Genomic DNA, 15,409 nt, shown 5'->3' with positions numbered 1-15,409 from the left:
TAAACAGCCTGAAATTGCAAAGAGGAAATGGGATCAAGAATTGTTAATTAAAGCGCTGGTTTTTGCTAACAGTGGAGGACAGGGAGGCATGAGCTCGTAATTGTTTTGACGTTTTGCTTGCAAATATGAAAATTTGATTATTATTTTCAGTTTTGTTCGAGTGTGACAGCACAAATGACAGATCAATTTAAAAAATTAAAAGCAAATGGCGGGATTGCAAAGAGGAAATGAGATCAGTAAACAGATAATTAAAGGGCCAATTACTCTAATGATGGAAGTGGGAAGCAAGGGCTCTAAATGAGGAGTGGGGGAGGCTTGTAAATTTGACTGCCACTAGTGCATTTGCTGGGGTCACCATAAATCAGCTGTGACTTGAGGGCACTTTACACACATACAGTGCATTTCTATGAAATAGAGTGACTCTTTTTGAAAAGGCCTTTGCCAAGATGAATTTGTCTAAGATCGAGCAGAATGTCTTGGAGGCTAACTGCAGTGTGCTGCAGAAGCAGACAGCTCTGGGTGAAGGTGCCTGAAATTGGCTCCCAGGGGCCTCCATCACTCCCTCAATAAGTTTGGGAAAGTGGGGCAATAGGGATGTCCGGTTCCGGGTTGGGAAATACCTGGAGATTTTGGGGGAAGAGCCTGAGGAGGGCGGGATTTGGGGGGGGAAGGGACTTCAATGTCATAGAGTCCAATTGCCAAAGTGGCCATTTTCTCCAGGTGAACTGATCTCTATTGGCTGGAGATCAGTTGTAAAAGCAGGAGATCTCCAGCTAGTACCTGGAGTTGGCAACCCTACGGAGCAAAGGTAGGGAGACTGCTTGGAACCATTCAATGGGACCTCCACTTTGTAGGCTATGCTGCAGTGAGGAAGTCATTACTGACCTCCAGAGCCTACAGGCCTGAGCTGCTGTGGACCCAATTCAGGATTCAGGTGTGTTCCCCCCCTGCAAACTTTCAACTGGTTTTGGAAAAACAATCTGATTCCCCTGAATTATTCATGAGGTGGTTATATCTGTCATAAACTTCCAATCAAGGAATACAGCTGTTGTAGTTTTAACCTGATAGAGAAAGTCTTGCCTCACCCAACAGTTTCATTGTCAGGCCAAAGGACTATAACTAAATGAACAGGTCAATAGTCTCAAAGGCAATTTATGGAGGGTGAAAAACAAGTCCCTTGTATCTTCAGCATGCATTCTCTTTGATCAGGGCCAGGAGAAGAACAGTACAGTTTGATTCCTCAGGTAGTGTATGCCACTTTGGATTGCCAACCTCCAGGTCGGGCCTGGAGTTCTCCGGGAATTATTTCTCATCTACTAGGATCAGTTCCCCTAGAGAAAATGGCAGCTTTTGAGGACAAACTCTATGGCATTCCATAAATTTTAGGTGAAATCCCTGTCCCAGTTCCCCCTCCACCGACACCACCCCCAAATCTCCTGGAATTTCCCAGGCTAGACTTAGCAAGCTTAAGTCACTTTTTATATTCCTCACACTTCCTTCTTATCCTACTCAAATTGCCCTTTTACTCCCTTTTTGGAAAATCCAGTGTCATTGGGATACAGGATCACCCACTTGGCTCGTTCCAAATACAAACAGTGGTGCACATTTTCTATTAGTATTAACTAACATTTGTTTCCTTAGTGGGTTGTTCATTGCGGTGACAATGCTGTTCTTAAAGCTTGCATCTCAAAGGTGGGGAGGCTTAACTGCAAGGTACTGATAAAGCTTCTCTCTCCAAATGAAGGACAATGAAGAGAGGGGTGGGCTTTTAAACACAGATGGATGGCAAAGGCACCTGCTAGGATAGCACTGAAACCCGATTCAGAGCAAAACAGAATGTTAAAAGAAAATAATTAAAATGGGTGTCGTTGATTCATGGCCAAATTTATTGGTATCTTGTATGAAAGCATTCCTTCACCTCATATACAAATGCCCATACAATAGGCAAAATCCCCTGGGACTATCTTTTGTCAGTAAAATGAATGAAAGCTTTGCAAGACCACCCTCAGCATAGCTTAGAGAGGCTACCCTCTTCTCCAGGCAGTAGTCTGGGGACCAGAAGTAAATTTTTCTGCACAAATTCACACGTGCACACACACACACATACCTCATGGTCATCCATTATCTGACTTCATAATAAATTTGATGCCAGCTGGAGCAAATGGGGTATATGTGCAGAGGCCTTTGAGCGAAATGGAGCCCTGCAACCAAAATGCAAAAGGCAGATATAATTAATTATAATCACTCACATGTCAAAAGATGTCCTTTAAAGTAATTGTACCAATAAAATTACAACTTTGTAATCTCTCTCAACTTTTTCTTTAATATGGGGCATAAAGGTATACCTACCACACAGGACTGTTGTAAAGACAACAACAAATATGTGTGAAGCACTTTGACCAATGCAAGCTCCATATAAATGCTAAGCGCTGTTGCTTTTCTTGCCAAGGCTTCCTGCTAAATCAACTTTTCAGCTAAGACTTGAACTGCAATGTCTTTCGGCTAGCGCTGCTTGAACACCCATGAGTTCTGCTCATTTCTGCTCACTGGTCATAAGGAGTCAATTTTTTGTCAAGCAGTTAGTCCGTTCACAGCCACTAAAGCCTATTTGTTGGGTTATTTTTCAAATATTCAGATAGTACAGTATAATCATGCAACTAGCTATTATTTCATGCATTCACATTCTTACACAGCCCGATTGTAATCTTAGTTCCCCCCTCCTCCCACAGACCTGTCACTGCTGCAAGAATTTGTGCCAAAAGCCTTGTTGGATCAGACCAAGTGTCCATTGAGTTCAGCACCCAGTTTCAGTCAGCCAACCAGAAGCTTCTAGGGAGGCCAATGGTGCAATGTCGTCACTTCCAGCATGAGCCAGAAGTAGTGTCATCATGCGGGGGGGGGGGGGTCACACTAGCATTCACCAAAAACTCTATGGCATCAACTGGCATGATGAGGTCACTTCCGGGGTGCACCAAAAGCAATATCATTATGCTAGGAATGCCAGTCTTACTCCATCATTTCACTCAGGCATTTCCTCCCACCACCTAATCAAGCGATGGCAGGCAACAGGAGCTGGGGATGTGAGATAGGCGGTGCCCAGCCAGCTACTGTCATCCCTACCTCAGAACCAGGTATTCAGAGGCATGCTGCTGTTAAACCTGGAGGTTCTAGTTAGTCATCCTAGCTAGCAGCTACTGATAAACTTTTCCTCTTCCACAAATGTGTCAAATCCACTTTTAAAGCCACCTTAGCTAATTGCCACCACTGTATCAGGTGGCAGCAAATCCCATAAGTCAGTTTTCCAGAGTGAAGAAGTAGTTTGTTTTGTCCAGCCTGAATGAACTGCGAAGGTAATGAAAATTCTTTATCAAGAACCTGAAAATCTATAACCTAGATTGACTGTGCTACATTAGCAAATGTGCATGTAATTGCTTGTTAGCTTTATGGCTTGTGCCAATCTGGAAGAGGAGTGCAGGGCTGTATTGGGTATCAGCCCCTTTCTCAACCACTGAAAATCTTTCCCAGTCACATCACTCCTCTTCTTTCACCAAGCATTCCACCCCACACCTTTTCAATATTATATTGGCAAGTATAAGGGGTGGGCTAGAAAACTGCTTTTTGAGATGAAATTTGCAACTAGGTGGCTAGATGGCCATCTGTCAGCAATGCTGATTCTATGACCCTAGGCAGATCATGAGAGGGAGGGCAGGAAGGTTTGCATCAGTGTTTGGCTCTCATGGTCCTTTCTTGCATGCCCAGGGTAGTGCTGATCACCACTTTGGGGTCAGGAAACAATTTCCCTCCAGACCAGATTGGTCAGGGATCTTGGAGGGGTTTTTTTGTTGTTGTTTTTTGCCATCTTCTGGGTGTGGAATAGGGGTCACCAGGGTGTGGGAGGGAGGTAGTTGTGAATTTCCTGCATTGTGCAGGGGGTTGGACTAGATGACCCTGGTGGTCCCTTCCAACTCTATGATTCTATGAACGGTCAGGATGCCAAATTCTGCATCCAGGAGCAATGTCTATACTGACGGAGTGTCAGAATCTGGGAATACCTGTTGCAACATGCAGGTGTAAAAGCAACATTTTAGTTTGAAATGCACATTCTTTGTAAAGGTAAATGGAGTGTTCATTTCAGGACATCACTACATAAAATGTGGCAGGTGCCACTCCTGTTCCTTTTCCTTAGGCCAGCTGGCCAGCCGTTACACGTACCAGAAAGCTGCTCATCAAATCTTTTGAACCTTAACTCCGGCCAGCAAGAACTCCCTTTGAGATTGGTGGGAATCGTTTCCTACAGAGAGGCAGAGAGACATTGCAAATGATACATGGAATTTTCGCAGAAAGATTTGAAACGACTGATTTACTCTGGTTTTGTTGTTTACCAGTTGGCCACTGCTATAATTTATACTTCTTGTTGTCATCCCTTGTCAGGCCGCAGTCAGTAAGCAAAGGCAGACAGGGCTTCTTATTTTGTAACGTTAGCACCACCAAATGGTTTTCTTGTGCTTCAAGCTCTCTTCTTAATCCTGTCTCTGGGAACAGCATCTCAAAGGATTTCATGCATCAGAAATGGTGGCAGGATAACCCCGCAAAGAAGGTCTCATCAGCATCCCAAGAACTTCATGCTAAGAATGAAAAAACTGTACATAAACCACAATTGTAAGAAGTGAAAAATTAAGACCAAACAAAATATCATATGCAAGCTTTCAAATTTCATAGATCTGACTGGATTTTTTGCACAGAAAGGTGGAGGAGGGGGTTCAGGTGATGATGTCACAGGTCAAAGCTGCCATTTGTAGTTTTAAAAAAAAATAGATACCAGGAAGTGTTGCAGACCTAATTAAACTAGATGGTGCTGGGTGCAAAATAGATAGGGTTGCCAGGTCCCTTTTCGCCACTGGTGGGAGATTTTTTTGGGGCGGAGTCTGAGGAAGGCAGGGTTTGGGGAGGGGAGGGACTTCAATGCCATAGAGTACAATTGCCAAAGCGGCTATTTTCTCCAGGTGAACTGATCTCTATCTGATCAGTCTTCAGGTACTAGCTGGAGATCTGCTATTACAACTGATTTCCTGCTGATAGAGATCAGTTCAACTGGAGAAAATGGCCACTTTGGCAATTGAACTCTATGGCATTGAACTCCCTCCCCTCCCCAAACCCCGCCCTCCTCAGGCTCCGCCCCAAAAACCTCCCGTTAGTGGTGAAGAGGGACCTGGCAACCCTAGCTCCCACTATAGCTCTGTTGCCATTCAAAACAATGGTGGGAGAGAGAGAAAACAGTAATATCACTGATGTTGCCATCACTTCCACTACAAAGGGTAGCTCTAGGAATTACCAGGAACCCACTATGTCTCTTCCCCTGGCCTTCCTACCTGTTACCAAACCCCACCTGACAATCTTAGGCTTGCAGCATGGTGGTTGAGGCACTCTTGTCCCGTCCCCTCCATGCTTGAAACGGAACACGAACACCTCAGCCTGCCACACCATTTTTAATCATTTTTAAATTCATTAAAATCTAGTTTGGCCCTGAGATAGCTACCACAGCCACAGAGCATCACTTGGCTGATCCGCAGGAGAGATAAATGATTTGGGCAATGGAGTATTGGTTAACAAGAGGCTTGAGGAGCAATGAAGGAAAGGGGGGAGCTTTATACAAAGCTAAAGAAGACAAAATATATAACAACCAATCTTGAATATTTGTCTCCCTCAAGCCCTTAGGAAACACCTGCCATTAACATTCCATTATTGTTATTTTGGATGTTACAAGCTTGCATTCTCTCCTCAAGCTGTCCATTAAAAGATTTGCTTCCTTGCCTGGCATGTTGGATAGTTTTTCTCAGGTAGTTAATTAAAAATCCCACCCTTTAGCGGAAAGATTGTGTATCGTGTTTCTCATTCTTCGTGGATGAAACAGAACATTTTAAAAAGAGAGTACAATAACAAGGCAAGAAGCAGAAAACGGGGAAAGCTGATAACCTGGAAATACTGGTATTATACACCCATTTGAAAAATGCACAAAAGCTGTAATGCTTTGGGGGAAGAGACGAAACAAAGATATTTATAGTATAAAACCAACTTGCAGCTCAACAGTAGAGCTACAACACTTCAAACAATAGCTGGTGCTTTGCAAGTATTATACAGTGCAATCCTAAACAGAGGTCCATCCTTCCAAGCCATTAATGGAGTAATTCTGTTAAGATTGCCTTTATAGGGGTTATGCCATCCTCTGCAGCTCCAGTGAAGCCCAAAATGCTTATAGGCAAGCTTGTGTGTACTTTGTGCTTTGGAAAAAAAAAAAAATCCAAGCCTAGATTACCGAAATTCTGCAACTTTGCATAAATGTTGCAAATTAAGCAAACAGATTAAGCTTCTTCTAACGTGGATCAGTTGGACTCTCTAACATACACCAAAACAAATTACACAAAAATAAATCCTAATGAGGAATTCTACACTGCTCAAACAAATTAGTACACTCATTTTTTTACAATATCATATCCCTAAAATTCTAAATGTCTAGGAACGGCACTGCTAATTATCACACGTAAAATTAAAACTGGGTCCATTTTGCATATCATTCCTAAAAAAAAGAAGAAGCAAAGTCTCAGGAATGAATGGAATTAAGAGCTCGGTCACCCTATTTTGCCAAAGCAATGGGATATGAATGTCTTTTTACTTTAAAACTAATTACTTTTCTTGTGGAGGCTAACCAATGGTCAACAAAAATGGACCCTCCATGCCCTTACTACAGCTAAAAGACTTATATTAAAACACTGGAAAGATAAAAGCCCACCTCTGGTAAATCAATGGATTTAGGACCTTAGAACTCTATTGATATTTGAACACATGGCATATAGACAGCAGTTGGCATGGACTTGTTTTTAGATATTTGGAAACCATTTATAGAAACGTATGTCTAGACCTGCCACCACTGTTGCTATGTTTTTGTCTTTATTTCATGTATGTTCTTTTAAAGTTTTTTTTTTCTTTGTTGTTTTTCTCTGGGGTTTTTTGAATGAAATAAAAAGGGGGGGACTGGGTCCATTTTGAATCAACAAAGCATAAACTTGCCCAAGGATAAGAAAGGACACCTTTAACAATCACAGGTTGTGTGTGTGTGTGTTAATTGCCATCAAGTCGCTTCCAACTTCTGGTAAACCTATAATGACCTCCAAAACATCCTATTGTTAACAGCCTTTCTCAGGTCTTACAAACAAAAGGCCATGGCTTCCTTGATTGCGTCAACCCATCTCATCTTGTGCCTTCCTCTTTCCCTGCTACTTTCAACTTTTCCTAGCATGATTGTCTTTTCCAGTGACTCTTGTCTTCTCACAATGTGACCAAAGTACAATAGCCTCAGTTTAGGAATTTTAGCTTCTATGGAGAGTTCAAGCTTAATTTGATCTAGAACCCACATGTCTTTTTGGCAGTCCACGGTATTTGTAAAACTCTCCTCCAACACCACATTTCAAAGGAATCATTGCGATGTGGCACTTCCGGGTGTAAAACTCATCGCAATGGGCCGTTTACCACTCAAACTCCCAGTTTGAAAAGGCCCCTTACGATGCATTTACACCCGGAAGTGCTGCATCGCAATGGGCCCTTTACCGCTCAAACTGGGAGTGTAAGTGGTAAACTGGGAGTTTGAGTGGTAAACGGCCCCTTGCAATGTGGCGCTTCCGGTTTACAATCGTGTGTCGTGACGCCTTGGGTAGGCGTGCGTGCACGCGTTGGCCACCAACCCTCAGTTGGTCGGCGGGCAGCCAGGTGGATTGGCGGGGATTTGCCTGCCAACACCTGGCACTTGGCAACCCTATTCATCTGTGAACATTCTGCCTTGAGTGACTCTGCTAGGAGTTTAGCCTCTTGACACAATCTAAACTCCTTACGGTATTGCTGTCAGCTTCTCTGATACAAGCACACCCCTTCCCCACATTAAGGTGTGTGTACAAGAGAGGGGGAAATACATGTTGGTACCATTTAAAAGATTTGGGGGGGGGGGTTTCCCATGACACCAGTTCTTGCATTTGGCTTTCGATGCTGTTGATAGAAATGGGCAGGTTGTAAACAGATGGCAAGTATATTATTTCTGCACAGGTATTTCTCTTATGGGAGCTGTATGAGGTTTACCAATCCATATTCAATCGAGTTGACATTAAAGTGCAATAATTGGGACCATTGTATCCAGTAGACTTTTACCATTTTAGTTGGTATTTTAGACAGGAGTGTGCCTCAGAGATTTCTGCAAGGCCCATGCCAGCCATACCACTCCAGTTAAAAAAACCATCCATGGGAAAACTTGATGCCCAACTCTGAGCCCTCAAGCAAGGAACTGGAATCCATTGCCCTATCCTTAGACCTTGGCATGCGCCAGGCAGTGGCAACCAAATGTACCTCTCAGAGCACCTCCCCACAACACCACCACAATGCACGGCTCCAAGTACTTTCAAGGCACTGAATCAGGTGAACTTACTTTTACTGGTGCACGTTTCTGGATATGTAGAATAAGTAGAATTTTCTAATTCCAATCCTGAAATTGTTATTCCTGCATGGAGTTCTGGCATCCAGTTGGCCTAAGCACCCCCATCTGCTTGATTTCCCTTTCCTCACATTTATCATAAGACATTTTTAATGCTCTAACCCAAGTAGTATAGATTGCAAGTTTTATCCAACCAGTGAACCAGACAGAGTAATAAGGTGTCAGTGCCTTGTATAATCTTTCTTGCATGAAATAAGAGAGCAGGGGGAAAAGAGGAAACAAACCTAGTTTTAAAGTTAATAGTGGTTAAATGTAGACAGAGGAAACGAAAGCAGCAAAATTAAACCCTGGGGCGCTTCTGACATTACAGCAATTTTAGATGTGCCTCATCCACCTTTACATTATCATTTATCTAAGAAATGCATAATCTTATTGCAAGCTACATATACACTTAGGCCAATTTCCAGCAGGCTCTGAAAATAAAGAAGTGTGATGGTTTATACTAAGAACTTCTGTGCAATTAAGCTTTGCCATTTCTTTTGCTCAGAGAACCAAGAATAACAGACAAGAAAAATTCTGATTGCAATCCTTTAGGAAAGTCTTCTGCATAAGCTCTGCTGAAGTGGGACATGTACAAGATGAATGAGAGGTGTGCCTGAACGGGCATACACAAGACTGCATGCATGATAGTGTGCAGCTCTGTGTTTATTCCAATGGGCCTTTTGCCAGTGGATGATTTTCAGTTGGTGAAACCTGATGAAGTTGACAAGGTGCTTCGAAGTGTGCAGTCTTCCCCTTTGCTCCTCATGACTACTAGTATCAGGCTGGGCTCGTTGACGGGGTCCAGTCGGTAATAAATGACTCTCTGTGGGAGGATGTAGTTCTAACTACTTTGAAAGAGGTGGTTGTGAGACCCCTCCTGAAGAAGGCATCCCCAGACTAAAATGACCTAAACAGCTACTGCCCAGTGGTTAATATTCCATTCTTGGCCAAAATGCTTGAGTAGGTGGTGGCTACACAGGCGGTCTTGAATGAGACAGATTATTTTGTAATGGAAATGGCCTTGGTTGCCCTGACTGATGCCCTGCAACAGGGTAGTGACAGGGGAGTGTGTCTCTGCTGATTCTCCTGGTCCTCTCAGAAGCTCTTGATACCATTGACCAGGGTATCCTTCTGGAGAGGCTGGCTGGGCTGAGAGTGAGGGTCACCATTCTTCAGTGGTTCCGCTCTTACTTGACTGAATCCAGAAGGTGGCGGTGGGAGAATGCTGCTTAATCCCATTGCATTTATACTATGGCAGGGGTGTCAAACTCATTTGTTATGAGGGCCGGATATGACATAAATGTCACTTGATCAGGCTAGGGCATGTGTACCATAAAATTTAATGCCAGGAATTTTGTATCTCTAGTCCTCTCCCCTTAGCAACCCTGCTAGTATATGTGTGTGTGTAAAGTGCCGTCAAGTCGCAGCTGACTTGTGGCGACCCCTTTTTGGGGTTTTCATGGCAAGAGACTAACAGAGGTGGTTTGCCAGTGCCTTCCTCTGCACAGCAACCCTGGTATTCCTTGATGGTCTCCCATCCAAATACTAACCAGGGCTGACCCTGCTTAGCTTCTGAGATCTGACGAGATCAGGCTACCTGGGCCATCCAGGTCAGGGTGTCAATATCATAGTTTTGGGGAAAAGGCTTGTTGGCTTACAGCTTGGGGTACAGAACTTCTGGCACAATGACTAGATCTCTCCTGATGGAAGATCAAACATACACACTGGCATTAAGACAGATGTTATAAATGAAACACTTTTGGCATTATCCAGAAGACCATTAATAGAACAGGAATATGATCACACAAGTCAGTTTTTCAAGTTACACAGTGATTTCCTTCATGGGTCATAAAGCGTGTGTCTTTAGATCCATAGAGTATATGACAAAGCCTGTGCACCTGGGGCAACCTTTTGTTAGTTTGTGCAGATCGACTGATTCCTAAATTTAGGTTTTCTGGATTCTTATCACAGATCTGAAGTCAGCTGCAACTTATGTCAAATTAAGGTCATGTTTGCCACAGGCAAACTTCCATTATATTATAATGGGCTGATAACAAACATAGATCCATGTACAATCTATGAATTTTTTTTAGAATGCTCATTTTCCCAGTCTTGATGCATTTCTTTTATATTACAAGTGGAAAAAGTCAGTCCCTTTTTAATTCCTGATAAGTGGCTGGGTGTTTGGTGTGTGTTCTTTCCTGCCGTAGTTAATAACGCAATCATTTTGTAAATTCAAGAAATTATTAGATGGCCTTTTATTAAATCTAATACATTTCTTGATTTGTTTTAGTGTCTGCTCATTTCCCTGTTATTGTTTTAAATTCACTGGGGATAATTTTAAACTAATCTCCTCATCATATTGTGGAGAAGCCCTCATCAATAAGCACCGAAAGGATGATTAAAATATCACTCCATGTAAAACAAATGAAGTCAAAATTACTGTGGGGAGTAAATTGCCCTTGCAGAGACATAATGTCAATGCCTTCATTTAGGCAAGATTTGTTTTTGAAAAACAAAACTCTCTTGGAGGCCTAAGCAGGTACTGGCTCGAATAATTATCCTTTTTTAAAAAAAATAGATAATCAGCATTCATTTACATATACTCTCCTACTCAGATTCCTGTACTGTACCCGGGAGGCGCAAATCTGTTTAAAGGGCACCCCGCGCCTCTCCAGGGAAGCCCCCTGAAGGGGCGCGGGGTGCCCTTTAAACAGATCTGCGGCTCCCGGCCAGGAGGCACATATCTATTTAAAGTCCCACCCCCAGTCCTGCCGAGAGTCCCGGCAGGGCTGGGGGGGGTCTGGAAACCCTCTGCGCTCTCTGCGCAGAGAGCGCAGAGGCGCTTGACAGCCCCCCGCCTGCCTTCCCGGGAGTCCCGGGAGGGGGGGCGGGAGGTCTTTAAACCTCTCTGCGCTGCCTGTGCAGACAGCGCAGAGGGGCTTGTTTAAAGGGGCCCCCACGCGCCTTCAGGGTGCTTCCCTGAAGGCTCGTGGGGGGTCCTTTAAACAGATCTGCGCCTCCCAGCTGGGAGGCGCAGATCTGTTTAAAGGGGCCCCGCGCGCCTTCAGGGAAGCACCCTGAAGGCGCGCAGGGGGCCAAATTTTCCCCCGAACTCCGGATCCCCCGAATTTCCGGGGATCCGAAGCGGGGGAGTTCGGACTTCGGCACGGCCTGAATAAAAACTGGCCGAATTTTGCCGAAGCCGAACTATACCAACTTTGTTTTCAACAGCCGTACTCTGGAAGACCTGCCTCCCCAACCATCCACCAGCTCTATCACTGTTGTACTTCTCTTCCTCTTCAGTAGGTATGTGTTTCCAAGGAACTCTGGGATTAGTAGGTATTTGGAAAGATGAGTGTGGTATTCTAAGAGTTGTAGCTCATCCCACTGCTGGTATTTCCACTGCTGGTATTAAGCAGTTTGTTCCTTTCTGTGTTGAGCAGATTAGATTTCCCTCTATGCTAAAATGAAAGGAGGTGGGAGGAAGGAGGGCAGTAGGAAAGACAGAAGAATAAACAGAGTGTTGTGACTCGAATACTGCCTGTGGGGTGCTTATTGTATGCATTATAACGGAACGGTCTCCTTCTCCCCTCTGCTATGTATGTGTGTTGGTTTCATCTCACGGGCTGGAGCCCCTGCTAGTTCTGTTTGTTAATTAATAGTAGGCTGCATGAGCTGCCTTGCGCTAAAACCAGTTGCCCCCAATCTCTGTTTTCTCTTGCTAATAAATGGATATTGTTTTGAACACACCTGTCTCTGCTCTATGAACCTAACAGCAGGAATCTGAGTGGATACCCTGCTCCTGATTTGCAGTGATCTGCAATGCTTTACTTCATCAAAGAACAATATGTAGGCCTAGGGTCCTTTGAGAGAATTGTCAACACTCTTGCTAAACTATAATTTCCTGGATTTCTAAGGGTAGTCTGAGTTGTCCTTCTGCTTTGTCAGTCTGACAGATCTTATCTAGGGCTCCCCAACATGGTGCCCACCAAAGTACTTCCCTGGACACCTGCTAAGCTTATCAGAAAGTAGGAGGGACCATTGTAAGGCAGGGCTTACTATTGCCTGCCCTCATTCAAATGAAAGGGTTTTCCCCATCTGCAACAGGAACAACAAAATGAAAAACTACACAAAACCATAAATGTCAAATGGAAAAAAAATTAAAAGGCAAAACAAAATATCACATAATTATAGAATGCAAACTTTCACATTCCTTGGAACTCTTTAAAAACTGGCTGGATTTTCTGTACAAAAAGGGGAGGAGGGTGTTTCAGGTTACCATAGCATATTTCAAAACTAGTTTGCAGTCTTCTTGAAAGTAGTTTTGACCAGGAAATGTTGCAGACCCTATTAAACCAGGTGATGCTGGATACAAAAAAATTCAAGATGCCATCAGAGGGATGGAGGAGCAAAACATGACCACTCACATTTTTAATAGAATTTGGGGGACAGATCTGATTATTTACCGACTTTTACATTTTCAAAAGGAGAGTGGCCATTTTTTGCCTGGCAGCCCTGTGATGAGCACCATTTTGAAGTGGTGCTCATCAAAGGGTTGCCAGGTCTCTCTTCGCCACTGGCAGGAGCTTTTTTGGGGTGTAGCCTGAGGAGGGCAGGGTTTGGAGAGGGGAGAGACTTCAATGCCATAGAGTCCAATTGCCAAAGTGGCCATTTTCTCCAGGTGAACCGATCTCTATCAGCTGGAGATCAGCTGTAATAGCAGGAGATCTCCAGCTACTACCTGGAGGTTGGCAACCCTAGCTCATCACCTTCTCTCAAAATTCCAAAGGAGCCTGCAGGCTCAAAAAGATTGGGGACCCCTGTTGTAGTCTAAGGGATTAAATTTATCCAGTTTTAAAACCGGTTTAGTTGTGCAAAAGTCCCACCCATCTGAAGATGAAGGGCCTCACTGCAGGGACAGTTTTTGCATTATATGGAAACTTGCCCTTCAGACACGGTGAGGAAGTAGAGGAACAGGAGCATGAGTCAAACTGAGCTTCCTATTTCCTCCTGCTTATCATCATGTCCAAAACGGCTGTGTGCTGGGAATAAATTGAGCTGCTGACATATTTATGGCTGCGTGGAATGCATAAACCCCAGGTGGGCCTTGTAATAATTAAGCAGTAAGATGTGTTGGACCGAGCAACATGGCTGATTAACGGGTGTCTGATGCATCTCATCTCCTCATGCCATCAGCACAGCTGAACGGAACATCAATCACAGTGCGGTATCATGCAGTCTGTTGAGATTATGAAATGGGTGGTTAGAGTATTAAAATGCTAGTTGTCCTTTTTATCCCCCGTTATTTATATAAATAGTGATTTACTCTTCTAGCACTGGAACACTGCAGTATTTCTTCACCAGATTGTTTTAGGGATAACGAAATCTTCTCTTTTTGACAAAAAAAAAGTTTAAAAAAATTTAATCCCCAAACTTTTTTTGAAAAATACTAACCATTTATCTCCCAGCCTTGGCCACCTCCATAGCAAGTTGCTATGGTTACCAATTTTTATTCTGCTCTGGTATGCCAGGTGTACTGTAACCCAGGGCGTTTCAGGTGCTAAGCGTCATAGATTCAGCACCTGCTGAGGCCAAAAAATAATTCTAACACATCAATTCCATATGGAACCCATTAGATGTATTCTCCCATATCATTCGTGTATTCCATCTCTTCAGTGTTTATAGGAGCTTTATATTCCTTTCAGTTTAGTGATCACTTCAGCTTTCCACAGCATCTCCATGTAAGCAAAGCTTATTACTATTATCATCAGCATCTCCTGGTGAACTGAACGGTTGTCTACCTGTCAGCAAGGCAGCAAAATAGCAATATGGGCTCTGCATACTTGTGGAACTCCCCACAGAAAAATACAAATATGTAAATTTTAAAAAATATATGAATGTAAATTAGAAAAGAAAGACCAGGAGGGAGGAAGAATAATGCACAAAAATTGCCCAAGAAGGACTGAGCGTGCTCATTGGCCTCCAGAAGATACATAATGTTGAGGGCAGTTTGCATTAAGAAAACAAGGAAACCAGAGAGGGCAGATGGGCCTGACTAAGGGGGCATCTCCAACTCTAATTCCCTTGCCCAGTCCAGGGTGCTGTGAAATTTTATGGTATCAACTTAAAGCTAAAACCATGTGGATGGACTTAATTACAGTTGGAGGGAAAGCACTTCTTCCAGTCCTAATTAAGTGGCCACCAAGAGGCAAAGCCCCTAATAGCCTGATGTAGTCTGCAGTTGCAGGGCAGGGAATGATAAAAATATGATTGTATTCCTTGACTTAAATTTTGCCCTCTCCCCAAACCATCTTTGTCCCTTGCACATAGGTTCAGGGCTACATCAGCTTCTTCCTACTCATAAGGTTGCCAGCTCTGGGGTAGCAAATACCTGGAGATTTTGGCGGAGGAGCCTGAGGAGGGTGGGGTCGGGGAGGGATTTCAGTGGGGTATAATACCATAGAGTCCACCTTCCATAGTGGCCATGTTCTCCAGGAGAACTAATCTTTGTCACTTGGAGATCAGCTGTAATCCCAGAAGATCTCCAGCTACCACCTGGAGGTTGGCAACCTTACCTACTCAGCAGCCTGTATTAGAGGAAAATTGCAGTGCATCCAATACACTCTTGATTTTTAGGTCTCCATGAGCAGAAAGCATATTATTGTCATAGAGGAGCTCTTAGGACACTGTAAGATTAGAGTACAGTATAAAGTGCCATCAAGTCACAGCTGACTTATGGTAACCCCGTGGGGTTTTCAAGGCAAGAGGCGTTCAGAGGTGGTTTGCTGCTGCCTGCCTCTGTGTGGGCTGAGAGAGTTCTGAGAGAACTGTGACTGGCCCAAGATCACCCAGCAGGCTTCATGTGGAGGAGTGGGGAATTGGATCCAGTTC

Source organism: Euleptes europaea, chromosome 7 (genome assembly GCF_029931775.1).
Source record: "Euleptes europaea isolate rEulEur1 chromosome 7, rEulEur1.hap1, whole genome shotgun sequence".
NCBI lineage: Eukaryota > Metazoa > Chordata > Lepidosauria > Squamata > Sphaerodactylidae > Euleptes > Euleptes europaea.
The sequence above is the reverse complement of the archived record's forward strand: the minus strand, read 5'-3'. Positions refer to the sequence as shown.